At 44.9% G+C, this 13,468-nt stretch overlaps 1 long non-coding RNA gene across 1 annotated transcript in view; it reads left to right on the top strand.

Annotated features, from left to right (window-relative positions):
• Window positions 1-13,468, top strand: part of LOC146810700 (uncharacterized) — a 54,699-nt gene that overhangs the window by 38,392 nt on the left and 2,839 nt on the right. The window contains exon 3 of the long non-coding RNA XR_014965726.1: window positions 5,104-5,196. This is a non-coding gene — a long non-coding RNA (uncharacterized LOC146810700). The remainder of the gene's footprint in view (window positions 1-5,103; window positions 5,197-13,468) is intronic.

Raw genomic sequence — 13,468 nt, 5'->3', positions numbered from 1 at the left:
TTGCTTATTGTTTTCTTCTTGTTATTATGACTGATAATGTTCGCATAGTTTCTTGGAATGTGAAAAGGTTGCGTAATCCTGTTAAGAAACAGAGGGTACTTACTCATTTATGTAGGCTGAATTGTAAAATTGCAATGCTCCAAGAGACTCACCTTAATGATAATGATATCAATTCTCTCAAAAAGCAATGGGTAGGCCATGTTTATTGTTCCCCGGCTAAGGACAGGAAAAATGGAGTGGTGACCTTATTTCATAAGCCCCTTTCTCTTGTTCTAGAAAAGGAGGAGAAAGATGTTGAAGGTAGAAGGCTTCTTCCACATCTCATTATAAATGGTTCCCCTATCTCTCTTCTTAATATATACAGCCCCACTGGTGTTGACATTCCATGTCCTGACACTAACTTATTGCTGTGTGGGGATTGCAATCAAGTCATGGATCCCTTAACGGATAGAAAATCTACTGCTAGATATATCCCCAACAAAATGCAAAAAACGTTTAAGAATATGATTTGCTCGAGGGGTTTAGTGGATGCTAGGACGATATTTCACCTGGACACTTTAGAATTCACTTTTTATTCCCCTACCCATAATTCTTCATCCAGAATAGACTATATTTTCTTAAGTCCTCTTCTCCTCCCCAATCTAATTAATGCTGAAATTGGGCCCATTCTTATTTCCGACCATGCCCCGGTTCTGATTTATTTAGATCTCCCTTCCGAGCCCTCCAAACGTCACAGATGGCATTTCAATAATTATTTACTTCAAGATCTTACTTTTTTGCAGCGTTTCAAAGAGTTTTGTACGGACTTCTTCCCTAGGAATGTTACTCTTAATATTCCTTTCCACACTATCTGGGATGCCTTTATGGCGACAGCCAGAGGATTCATCATTGATTATGTTGCGGTTAAAAAGAAACAATGCATCAGAGACTCAGCCTCTTCATTAGCCTCCATTAAGCAATTGGAGCATGCTTATATTTGTTCTAACACCGAGGATACACTTAAGAAACTAGTTCAAGCTAAATTATGTTTCAATAGAAAATTGACGGAAGAAGCTTCTGGGGTCCTACTTAAATTTAACTCTAAATTTTATGGTGGTTGCAACAGAGCTGGGAAACTGCTTGCGAATTACCTGAAGGTAAAATCCCAACGATCTAAAATAACTAACATTATAGATGATGATGGTGTTAAACATTTTAAGGATGAAGAAATATTATACTGTTTTACGGCTTTCTATAAGTCTTTATATACTCCTGAATCTTCTCCTTCTGACACTATCCTGGAATCTTTTTTTGAAACTCTACCTACGCGTTCTTCCTCCTCTCCTGATTGCTCTGTGTTAGAAAAAGACCTATCCCTTTCTGAACTTAAGTCAGCCCTTGCTCAATTACCTAAGGAGAAATCCCCCGGCCCGGATGGTTTTACGGCCGAACTTTATTCTTGTTTTTCTGTTATGTTATTTTATTGAGGCTTTTAAAGTGCGCTTATACCCAAAGGTGTCCTGGCGCTAAGCACTGTCCAACTGGTTTCCATGGGTGCGGTGCGGCGGCTTATTCAGAAAACAGCCATGTCTTCAGCCCCTTCCTAAAGGAAAGGAGCTCAGTAGAATTCCTGAGATGCACTGGCAGGTTGTTCCAGGCTTTTGCGGCACAAAAGAAGAAACTGCTGCCGCCCCAGTTAGCTTTTTTCACTCGGGGAACAATCACTTGTTTTACTTCCGAGAAGCGCAACACTCTTCCGGGGACATACCATTGGAGACGTCTGCTCAGAAATTCAGGACCACTGCCCGTCAAAGACTTAAAAAACGGTACACAACGCTTTGAATTGTGCACGTTTTTTTACTGGGAGCCAATGCAGGAGACAAACCTTGGTGTGCCCGTTAGCAGCCTAGCTGCCGCACTAGCTGAAGTCTGTACATATGTTTTTTTTAATGTTCAGTTACAGACTGTTGCAATAATCTAGCCATGACAAAACGAGGGCTGAGACTGCTGTCCTAAAGTTATCCTCTGGTAGGAAATTCTTTATTTTCCTCAACATTATGAGGAGGAAAAAGCTCGTCGAGACAACCCCACTGACCTGATCGCCAAAGGTAAGTTTACTGTCCATAATCACTCCCAGGTTCTTGGCTTTAACCGTGGGGGCTGGGGGCTTGCCCATTTCTTCAGGCCACAGGACAGGTGTCCAGAGGTTGGGGTTATTTCCAAATATAATGACCTCCGTTTTGCCTGCATTAAGTTTCAAGCAATTGGAGGCCATCCAGCCACATATGTCTTTCAGGCAGTCGGGGCATCTTGAAGCCATTTCTGCTTCTTTGCCTCGCTGTACTGACAGCACAATTTGTGTGTCGTCCGCGTAGGATGTTAATTGAAGCCCAAAAGATCTTATCAGGGCTGCCAGCGGGCTGACGTATATATTCAAAAGCGTGGGGCTGAGGAAGACCCCTGAGGCACCCCGCACGGCAGGGAAAAAGGCTTAGATCTATCCCTGCCCGGAACCCCCGCCATCGATAATTGGTCCATCAAAACATTGTGATGGACTGTATCGAAGGCCACTGACAGATCCAACATAATCAAGATCGCTGCGCCTCCCTGATCCAATGCCTCTCGAAGCTCCTCAGTGGCTTTGATAAGAGCTAGTTCCGTGCTATGTCCTGCATGAAAGCCGTACTGTGTGGTATCAAGCGCATTGCTGCTCTGAAAAAATGTGCTAAGTTGCACATTGATGGCCTTCTCTATCATGTTAGCCGGCAGCAGAAGTCGTGAGATGAGTCTGTAGTTGTTAGTATAATTTTTATCCAGATTCGTTTTTTTATCAGTAGAAGTATTGAGGCTGATTTCCAGGTTTTAGGGTACCGGCCTTACTCAATGATGGTGTTAAACAGTGGCTAAGGGTGGAAGCGATGACTTCTGGGGTGCTTTTGATCTCCAATACTGGACAAGGGTCCAGGGGAGACCCTGATCGAGACGCCAACAAAACTTTAATTACCTCCTGAGTCTCAAGTGGTGTAAAACCCTCTAAAGTATGTGAAGTGCTGATGGCCACAGGCTTTGGCCTGGCTGCCACCTCACCCACCTCTCCTTGGTGGTTGATAAAGGAGGAGAAGATAATTTCCACCTTATTGAGAAAGAAGGAGGCTAACGATTCACAGAGTGTTGGGCTACTGTGAATGTTCGATTTAGCGGGGTTCGTAAGGTTGGTGATAGTTCTAAACAATTCTCTGGAGGAGGATTTAGCCTCTTTAATCTGCTCCGTAAAATATGCTTTTTTTGCTTCTAGGAGTAATTTTTTATAGATAGTGAGGCTTTCTTTATAAGCTTCTTTGTTTCTATTGTTGTACCCCTTTCCCCATGCCCTCTCCAGCCTATTGCAGTCTTTTAATGCTTTTGCAGGTTAGCGGAGAACCAAGGTGTTGAGGGATGGGCTTGCTTATGGGTATACAATTTAGCCGGGGCAAATTTGCTACATGTGGCCTCAATCCATCTCGAGTAAACCTCCATGGCCTCTTCCACACTAGTTGGGTGATTTGGGGTAGTTAATTAAAAAAAAATCCCTAAGTCAGTACTATCAATGTTTTTCCAAGCCCTTTGCTCAGATTCTTCTCCCTCATCTCTTATCTTTATTCCAATACTTTATTTCTCATAAGGAAGCTCGTGGCTCCTTTCTTGAAGCCATGATCAGTTTAATTCCAAAAAAGGACAAAGGGCCATATTATCAAGATCAGCGTTAAAATTATCGCCGCTTTAGCGGCAGGAAACTGTCGCTAAAGCGGCGATAATGGGCTTGATAATATGCCCTTGTGAATTCCCATAGAAGCCCATGTTCTGGTTTGGCTTACCTGCTACTTCCCTCCTTAAGTCTGAATCTCTAAGACTGATTTTATCTCAACAGTTTTCTCTTATCTCCGAAACTCCTTCTTCTTCATCAGATCCTCCATTTAAATCATTACCAACTTCCCTTTCTGCCCGGGCCTCCCAGATATATAAATACCTCCATTTTTCTCTTCCCACTCGCCCTAAAAGCAAATCTGAACCTTTATGGGTAACAGATTTACAATGTACTCTCTCTATACACACATGGGACTCCATCTGGGCTCGTTTGCATCACACTTCCTGCAATGCTAGCATCACTCAAACTTTATATTATTTTTACCAAAGGTTATTTTTAACCCCGTTATCTGTCTCCAAATTTAGTTCTGGCCTATCTCCTTATTGTTGGTCCTGCAAAAATACTCCTGGCACATATATGCATTCCTTCTTCCTTTGCCCCAGTATTTCCATTTTTAGACTAAAGTTTGTAAATCAATTGCCTCCATTTGTTCCACAAATTTCCCTTTTCATATCTATTCTATATTTTTAGGTAGTAATTCCATGCATTGGCTGGGTGCTCGTGAATTGGGCTTATTTGTTGATTTGTTAATTGCTATTGCTCTCCCAGTAATTTCATCCAATTGGAAAGACGCCTCCAAGGTTTCCTTTTCGGCTTGGTGGAATCTTATCTGCTACCATCATAGGTTAGATAGAGCCTGTTTAACTACCTCCCAGCAATTACTTCGAAAAGAAGCCTTTTGGTCTCCACTTACTAATTACCTATCATCCTCTGCATTACGTACCAAAGACAGTAATTTTGTATTTCAGCCGCCATGCGTATTGTGTTCATTCTTTTTCATTTTGTTCATATTTTGTCGCTAATATATTGTTCCATGAGTGTTTTAAACTGTTCATTAATGGATAGTCGTATTAGACCATTTGATAAGGTTGCTGCTTTTTTTCTCTCTTTCTCTCCTTTTTCTCTCTCTTTCCTTTTTCTTTTATCACTTATAAAACTTAAAAAGTGCTAATTCAATATGGTACACATTTGTTTAACTCTGTTCTTAACATTGGTTTTTGTTCTTGATAATGTATGAAATATAATGTTTTCATCCTTTGTTTTTCATATATATTTCTTGTTATCCTCCGTACTTCTTTTATGATTATTATCATAAATTCTGTACCTTGCTTTTTATTTGTTTCAATAAAGCTCTTTAAACTTTAAAAAAAAAAAGACACATTTATTAGACAATCTGCTGCTAGAAGGATTGCCGTCCAATGTCTGACCTGCTTTCACAGGGTTTCTAGAGGATGCTGAATGGTCAGTCCTCAGTTGAACACTATCCTTGTGTCTTGGTCCATCCATCAAAGAACACACTTCCTGGATGAAAGGTATGTTGTTATGTGCATATATACATGCATACTTTTGTGGGCCTCAGGACATTATTCTCAAAACGTCCTCTAATGCTTAAATAATATCTATGATCATCCAAAACATTCACATGGTCTGATGCAGTCTAGAGATGTCCATCCTGATCTCCATTTCGATGAGAAATTAACCTTCCAGTATCTGTGAAAACGTAGGGGCGGATTTACAAAGAACTGACGCATCTGCATAGATGCTTCAGTTCTTTTGAATCAGCGCCGAATGTCCTTGCGCCACCATGGATGCGCTGTATTTACAATTCATTGCTCCATGGCGCAAGGATTAATAGATGCGTCAGAAATTCTGACGCATCTGTTGGCACAAAAGTGACGCATTGCTGGAGTTGCTCATGAAAGTGCTGCAACTCCAGCAATGTGCCACAACTGATGGGTGAGTCCCATTCAAAAAGCTCTGCGTCATTCCTTACGCCTGGTCTGAGCAGGCATAAGGATTTTGAGTCAGTGAGGGCGTAGAGTGAGTCAGTGAAATCTTGTCGATTTCACTGCGTCAGTTCTACATGGCTTTTTGCGTGGGAACGCCCACCCTGCACACATTATACCTGACGTAGGTATAATGTGGCGCAGGGCTTTACAACATGACACATCTCCCTAGATGCATCACGTTGTAAATTGGCTGCCTTTTTTATGCCGCTGCTGCGTCACAAAAGTGACGCAACAGTGGCACAAAAGTGTCGCAAGGGGCTTGTAAATCTGCCCCTTAGCATTTTGCTTTTCTCAGTAGTAGATTTTGGAGCAGGAGGAAGAAATGTACTTGGCATTCATTCATAAGTAAGAAAGAGGGAGCTCCCTTGTAAGATGGGTCTGCGTGACTAGCACCTGACTCCAAATCAGGGGATCATCGACCGACATTGTGAACTCTTTCCCACAAAGAATTGCTGCTTTATTCGTAAAATCAACTGATCCACTGCTGCCTCCTACACGAAAATAACTGACCGGCAGGTCACCATGTGTAGTATAAATATAGCATCTCCCGTGTTGGAGCACAAAGAGCGCACTGTCTGTGTTGCTTATCTGTTCGCCATCAAGAGTCGCCATCTTTAGTAAACAAGCAAAGAGCAGCGGGAACACGCTGACGCAGGAGCCGCGGCATCTTCCGGTCTCCTGGGTGTGCTGAGGTACACATGGGGCCTCTCGCCTGCCCTTCCCTTCCTGCTCCAGTGTGCTTTGGTGAAAAATTCACTAAAGGCGCATCATGTGTTTTTTGTATTAAGAATGAGTAAAGAGGTCAAAATATATATTTTTTTAAACAACAAAAACAGAGCAAGGAGAGTTATTAGCGTGCAGTTGTGGAGACAGGAAATAATGAAACCGTTCAGGGCTTCAATTAGACTTTGGTGTTCTGGGAGCCTGCCCGTCGTACATTGGCAGGGTGTGTAAACGCGTGGTGTAATGCATCAGGAGGCCATCCCTATAATGCATCAGGTGGCCATCCCTATAATGCATCAGGAGGCCATCCCTATAATGCATCAGGAGGCCATCTTTATAATGTATCAGGAGGCTATCCCTATAATGCATCAGGAGGCTATCCCTATAATGCATCAGGAGGCCATCCCAATAATGCATCAGGAGGTCATCTCTATAATGCATCAGGAGGCTATCCCTATAATGCATCAGGAGGCCATCCCTATAATGCATCAGGAGGCCATACCTATAATGCATCAGGAGGCCATCTCTATAATGCATCAGGAGGCCATCCAGCCATCCCTATAATGCACCAGGAGGCCATCCCTATAATGCATCAGGAGGCCATCCCTATAATGCACCAGGAGGCCATCCCTATAATGCATCAGGAGGCCATCCCTATAATGCGTCAGGAGGCCATCTCTATAATGCATCAGGAGGCCATCCCTATAATGCATCAGGAGGCCATCCCTATAATGCACCAGGAGGCCATCCCTATAATGCATCAGGAGGCCATCCCTATAATGCGTCAGGAGGCCATCCCTATAATGCATCAGGAGGCCATCCCTATAATGCACCAGGAGGCCATCCCTATAATGCATCAGGAGGCCATCCCAATAATGCATCAGGAGGTCATCTCTATAATGCATCAGGAGGCTATCCCTATAATGCATCAGGAGGCCATCCCTATAATGCATCAGGAGGCCATACCTATAATGCATCAGGAGGCCATCTCTATAATGCATCAGGAGGCCATCCAGCCATCCCTATAATGCATCAGGAGGCCATCCCTATAATGCATCAGGAGGCCATCCCTATAACGCATCAGGAGGCCATCCCCATAATGCATCAGGAGGCCATCCCTATAATGCATCAGGAGGCCATCCCTATAATGCATCAGGAGGCCATCCCTAGAATGCATCAGGAGGCCATCCCTATAATGCATCAGGAGGCCATCCCTATAATGCATCAGGAGGCCATCTCTATAATGCATCAGGAGGCCATTCAGCCATCCCTATAATGCACCAGGAGGCCATCCCTATAATGCATCAGGAGGCCATCCCTGTAATGCACCAGGAGGCCATCCCTATAATGCATTAGGAGGCCATCCCTATAATGCATCAGGAGGCCATCCCTATAATGCATCAGGAGGCCATCCCTATAATGCATCAGGAGGCCATCCCTATAATGCATCAGGAGGCCATCCCTCTAATGCATCAGGAGGCCATCCCTCTAATGCATCAGGAGGCCATCCCTATAATGCATCAGGAGGCCATCTCTATAATGCATCAGGAGGCCATCCCTATAATGCATCAGGAGGCCATCCCTATAATGCATCAGGAGGCCATCCCTATAATGCATCAGGAGGCCATCCCTCTAATGCATCAGGAGGCCATCCCTATAATGCATCAGGAGGCCATCTCTATAATGCATCAGGAGGCCATCCAGCCATCCCTATAATGCACCAGGAGGCCATCTCTATAATGCATCAGGAGGCCATCCCTATAATGCATCAGGAGGCCATCCCTATAATGCATCAGGAGGCTATCCCTATAATGTATCAGGAGGCCATCCCTATAATGCATCAGGAGGCCATCTCTATAATGCATCAGGAGGCCATCCCTATAATGCATCAGGAGGCCATCCCTATAATGCATCAGGAGGCCATCCCTATAATGCATCAGGAGGCCATCCCTATAATGCATCAGGAGGCCATCCCTCTAATGCATCAGGAGGCCATCCCTATAATGCATCAGGAGGCCATCTCTATAATGCATCAGGAGGCCATCCAGCCATCCCTATAATGCACCAGGAGGCCATCCCTATAATGCATCAGGAGGCCATCCCTATAATGCATCAGGAGGCCATCCCTATAATGCATCAGGAGGCCATCTCTATAATGCATCAGGAGGCCATCCCTATAATGCATCAGGAGGCCATCCCTATAATGCATCAGGAGGCCATCCCTATAATGTATCAGGAGGCCATCCCTATAATGCATCAGGAGGCCATCTCTATAATGCATTAGGAGACCATCCCTATAATGCATCAGGAGGCCATCTCTATAATGCATCAGGAGGCCATCCAGCCATCCCTATAATGCACCAGGAGGCCAGCACTATAATGCATCAGGAGGCCATCCCTATAATGCATCAGGAGGCCATCCCTATAATGCATCAGGAGGCCATCCCTATAATGCATCAGGAGGCTATCCCTATAATGTATCAGGAGGCCATCCCTATAATGCATCAGGAGGCCATCTCTATAATGCATCAGGAGGCCATCCCTATAATGCATCAGGAGGCCATCCCTATAATGTATTAGGAGGCCATCCCTATAATGCATCAGGAGGCCATCCCTATAATGCATCAGGAGGCCATCCCTATAATGCATCAGGAGGCCATCCCTCTAATGCATCAGGAGGCCATCCCTATAATGCATTAGGAGGCCATCTCTATAATGCATCAGGAGGCCATCCAGCCATCCCTATAATGCACCAGGAGGCCATCCCTATAATGCATTAGGAGGCCATCTCTATAATGCATCAGGAGGCCATCTCTATAATGCATCAGGAGGCCATCTCTATAATGCATCAGGAGGCCATCCCTATAATGCATCAGGAGGCCATCCCTATAATGCATCAGGAGGCCATCCCTATAATGCATCAGGAGGCTATCCCTATAATGTATCAGGAGGCCATCCCTATAATGCATCAGGAGGCCATCTCTATAATGCATCAGGAGGCCATCCCTATAATGCATCAGGAGGCCATCCCTATAATGCATTAGGAGGCCATCCCTATAATGCATCAGGAGGCCATCCCTATAATGCATCAGGAGGCCATCCCTATAATGCATCAGGAGGCCATCCCTCTAATGCATCAGGAGGCCATCCCTATAATGCATTAGGAGGCCATCTCTATAATGCATCAGGAGGCCATCCAGCCATCCCTATAATGCACCAGGAGGCCATCCCTATAATGCATTAGGAGGCCATCTCTATAATGCATCAGGAGGCCATCTCTATAATGCATCAGGAGGCCATCTCTATAATGCATCAGGAGGCCATCCCTATAATGCATCAGGAGGCCATCCCTATAATGCATCAGGAGGCCATCCCTATAATGCATCAGGAGGCTATCCCTATAATGTATCAGGAGGCCATCCCTATAATGCATCAGGAGGCCATCTCTATAATGCATCAGGAGGCCCGCCTCTAATAGAAGCTCTTTCCATCTTGCAGACAGAAGTGATAACACATCAGAAGTGTAAGTGTTGACTACTGCCCCTGCAGCTATAAACCTCTCTTCGTTTTAATTGCATAGAACATGTCATCATTCTGTTCGCAAAATGAAAGAGCGCCTAGAGATGCTGTCTGGAGAGGGGCCAAGCTTGAGAGAAGTTAGGCAGTGGGTCGGTGACATTTCCTCTGATCCTTGCATTTCCCTGAAGCAGTCTTGTGCTGTTGAAAGCCCTGGTAATCAAAGGGACAGAAGTACTCACAGTGGGGGCAGAGGCTTAGCTTAGTCAGCAATATCAGGGGCTGTGAGTCGAACAATTACTAACAAGTTGTGTTCTCAAGTAAAAAGGCACCACATTGGTTCCTGAGGCGGGTGGAGAGTGGGGTGAATGGGTAGGGCTCATAAAGGCTAATAATCTGGAACTTTGCAACACTTTGCTGGCAAAAATAAACATTTTCATAGTCTTACCCAAGAACATGCCATACAGCCCATTTATGTAACAAATGCATACTAGCCTATGCCATTAGCCAATCACATGACACTGTTCTGCATTTGCAAAGTGGCACAATACGTTGTCATATTCTCATGATATACTTGTTTGCATGTGTGCCGCTGCTATGTACGTGGCTTTGCACTTGTTCGGTTTTTTTTACTAGCAAGCGGTGTGTACATGGCCTCTCTCGTGATTGTGATGGAAGAATAAGGACAGCTGCACTGACATGTCAGGGATAGGTGGTAGGTCAGATGACAGCATAACAGAAGAAAGCATACACATGGGTGCGGTGCTGCTTGGAATGGTGGCTGTCGCAGTGAGTGAGGCAAAATGATGCACGCTTGCAAACAGATTGCAAGGGATCCTTGAGATTCTTGCGAATTACAAATAAGCATAGGGCTAAGTTGATAAGGGGTGCAGAAGGAATGCTCCCCTTCTTGCTCCCCACAGAGTGCCTGGTGTCAGGCTGGCTGATTTTTTTAAAGCACTTTGGCGAAGTTGGCTTTGCCAATAGGTGTCAAAGGTAAGACCTTTTATGTTTGCCAATGCTTGTTATAGATGCTGATCTTTCTTTTTTAGCCAATTCTGAGAAGCCGTCCTCACGGATATACAAGTGGCCACTGTTTGGTGTGCCCCTCCGCAGTTTTATGCCGACAAAAATTCTAAAAACAGCATCCTAGGGACCAACCTATTCCTTCATGTGTTTTAGAAAAGGTGTGGGTGGGCCTGCCCTTAAAGATTCTGTCTAGGACCGCAATCCATCTGGCCTTCCACTTCGGTCCCCTCAGATAATTCCAAGGAGAGATAAACATTAGACCAGAAGAGGGTTTGTTCATTCTGCTTCTGCATTCTGCTTCTGTATTACCAAAGTTCTGACATACTTTCCAAATATTTTTAAGCACCTAGGCATAATTCATCTTTGAGAGTTAGGGGCGTAGCTTAGTCAGTAATATTTAGTCTACATGGCAGTCCTGGACTGCACATAGGCACTGCAAGCAGGCCTAAGACATCATTTTAGCGCTACTCCTGTGGGTGGCACAATCAGTGCTGCAGCCCACTAGTAGCATTTGTACTACCAGCCCTGGCACTCTCAGTGCACTTTACTAGGGCCTTGCAGGTAGAACAAATATGCCAAACATGTATAGCCAATTACATCACAATTTCCCTAGGGAGCACTTGCACTTTGACACTGATTAGCAGTGGCAAAGTGCCCAAAGCATCTATACCAGTAAAAACGACATCCAGCACAGCATCAAAAATACAGGAGGTAGAGGCAAACAAGTCAGGGGTAACCACGCCAAAAGATGCCAGGTCTAACAGCGCCCAATGGCATTACAGAGGATCGGTTTGTAATGTGCTGTTATTTTAGCGCAGATATTGAGCTCAGTGTTTATGTGCGTTTGTGTCTGTGTGCATATTGTATTAGCGCACAGACGCAAACGCACATAAACACAAATATACCCTGGTGCACAGCGACAACTAGCACCGGCGCAGTCATGAGTAATACGGCCCCAGATGCTTTAGGTCAGCTATATGCAAACTAGCATTGGCAAAGCCAATAGGTCTGACCTATGCACAAGCTAATGGCTATCTGCTGTTTAGCATGACTAAAAGTTATAAATTAGCGTTATGATGGCGCCAGTGTTGGCGTCGTCATATTGCTTTTTTACTCTTTTTTTGGGTTGGGGGTGACGAACAAGAACAAAAGGAAGGAGGGTGGGATGGAAAGACCAATACAGACAACATGAGGGAAGGTGGTAGCTAAAGGGAAACAGGAAACTAAAGTGCTTGTGTTCTTATTGCTGTGGGCAACATGTGCAATTAAAGGGGAGGAGCAGAAGAAGCAACACAGACAAGGAGTATTGGGAGGAACAAGCAACACGGACAAGGATTGTTTGGGAGGGTGAAGAAGATACACAGAAGACAGTATTGTGGAGGTGGGAGGGGACAAAGCAACACGAACAACGGGGTGGGAGGGGAAGTAGTTATATGGACAAAATAAAAATAGTGGAAGGACAGCAATCAAGCTTAAGCAATCGGTACTTTGTGTCATGCTCCTGCTGAAAGAAGAGGAAGTGAAGCTGGCATGCGCTGGTCAATCAGAAGGCAGCAAATAAGAGTGACAATGAAGCCAATGAATGGTAAGCGATGGGTGGGCTGCAAGCGCCTTGCTACATGCAATACATCTTGCAAGTAAGAGCACATGCACTGTTGCAGGCGAGACATAAAAAGTGGAGCATATTTTGCAAACATTGACGAAACTGCCTTACCTGTGTAGAATGCAAAAAGAACTATTGAAGAACAGAATGCAGAACAATGTCATAAATTCACCCCAGTACAGAGATCTGGGCCTAAATCCATTGTTTCTTTACTCACCATGCCATTCCAGTTTGGACCCAGCCATATGCAAATCAGTCTTGACCCTGTGCCCAATGGCAACAGTCCAGCCCGAACTGCCAGGCCAGGTCCTCCCTGGACTGGAAACAAGCATCCTAGAACCGGTTTCAGAGGTTCACCCCTCTTCAGCCAGGATAGCTTGATTCCAGTGGCATGGAGAGCACGGGACTCACGTCTGAGCATACCCGTCCCACTCGGGGTGACAAATTCACAAAGAACTCTTGATGGACAGAATGCAGAACAATGACATACATTCACCCCAGTACAGAGATCTGGGCCTAAATCCATCGTTTTTTTGCTCACTATGCCATTCCAGTTTGGACACAGCCATATGCAAATCAGTCTTGACCCTGTGCTCAATGGGAACAGTCCAGCCCGAACTGCCAGGCCAGGTCCTCCCTGGACTGGAAACAAGCATCCTAGAACCGGTTTCGGAGTTTCACCCCTCTTCAGCCAGGATAGCTTGATTCTAGTGGCATGGAGAGCACGGGACTCACGTCTGAGCATACCCGTCCCACTCTGGGTGACAAATGCAACAAGCATTGGAAATGCAATAGGTCTCGCATTTGTTTGAGTTACAGCTATTTGGCATTGTAAATGGCAATGTTTTTCCCTGTGTATTATGGAGTATGTGGTGCATGTTGGTATTATGTGGGTTGTATTGTATTAGTTAGTTGTGGTATTGT

This window comes from Triturus cristatus, chromosome 7, assembly GCF_964204655.1.
Source record: "Triturus cristatus chromosome 7, aTriCri1.1, whole genome shotgun sequence".
Classification (NCBI taxonomy): Eukaryota; Metazoa; Chordata; class Amphibia; order Caudata; family Salamandridae; genus Triturus; species Triturus cristatus.
Note: the sequence above shows the minus strand (reverse complement) of the source record. Positions and strands in the feature narration are given on the sequence as shown.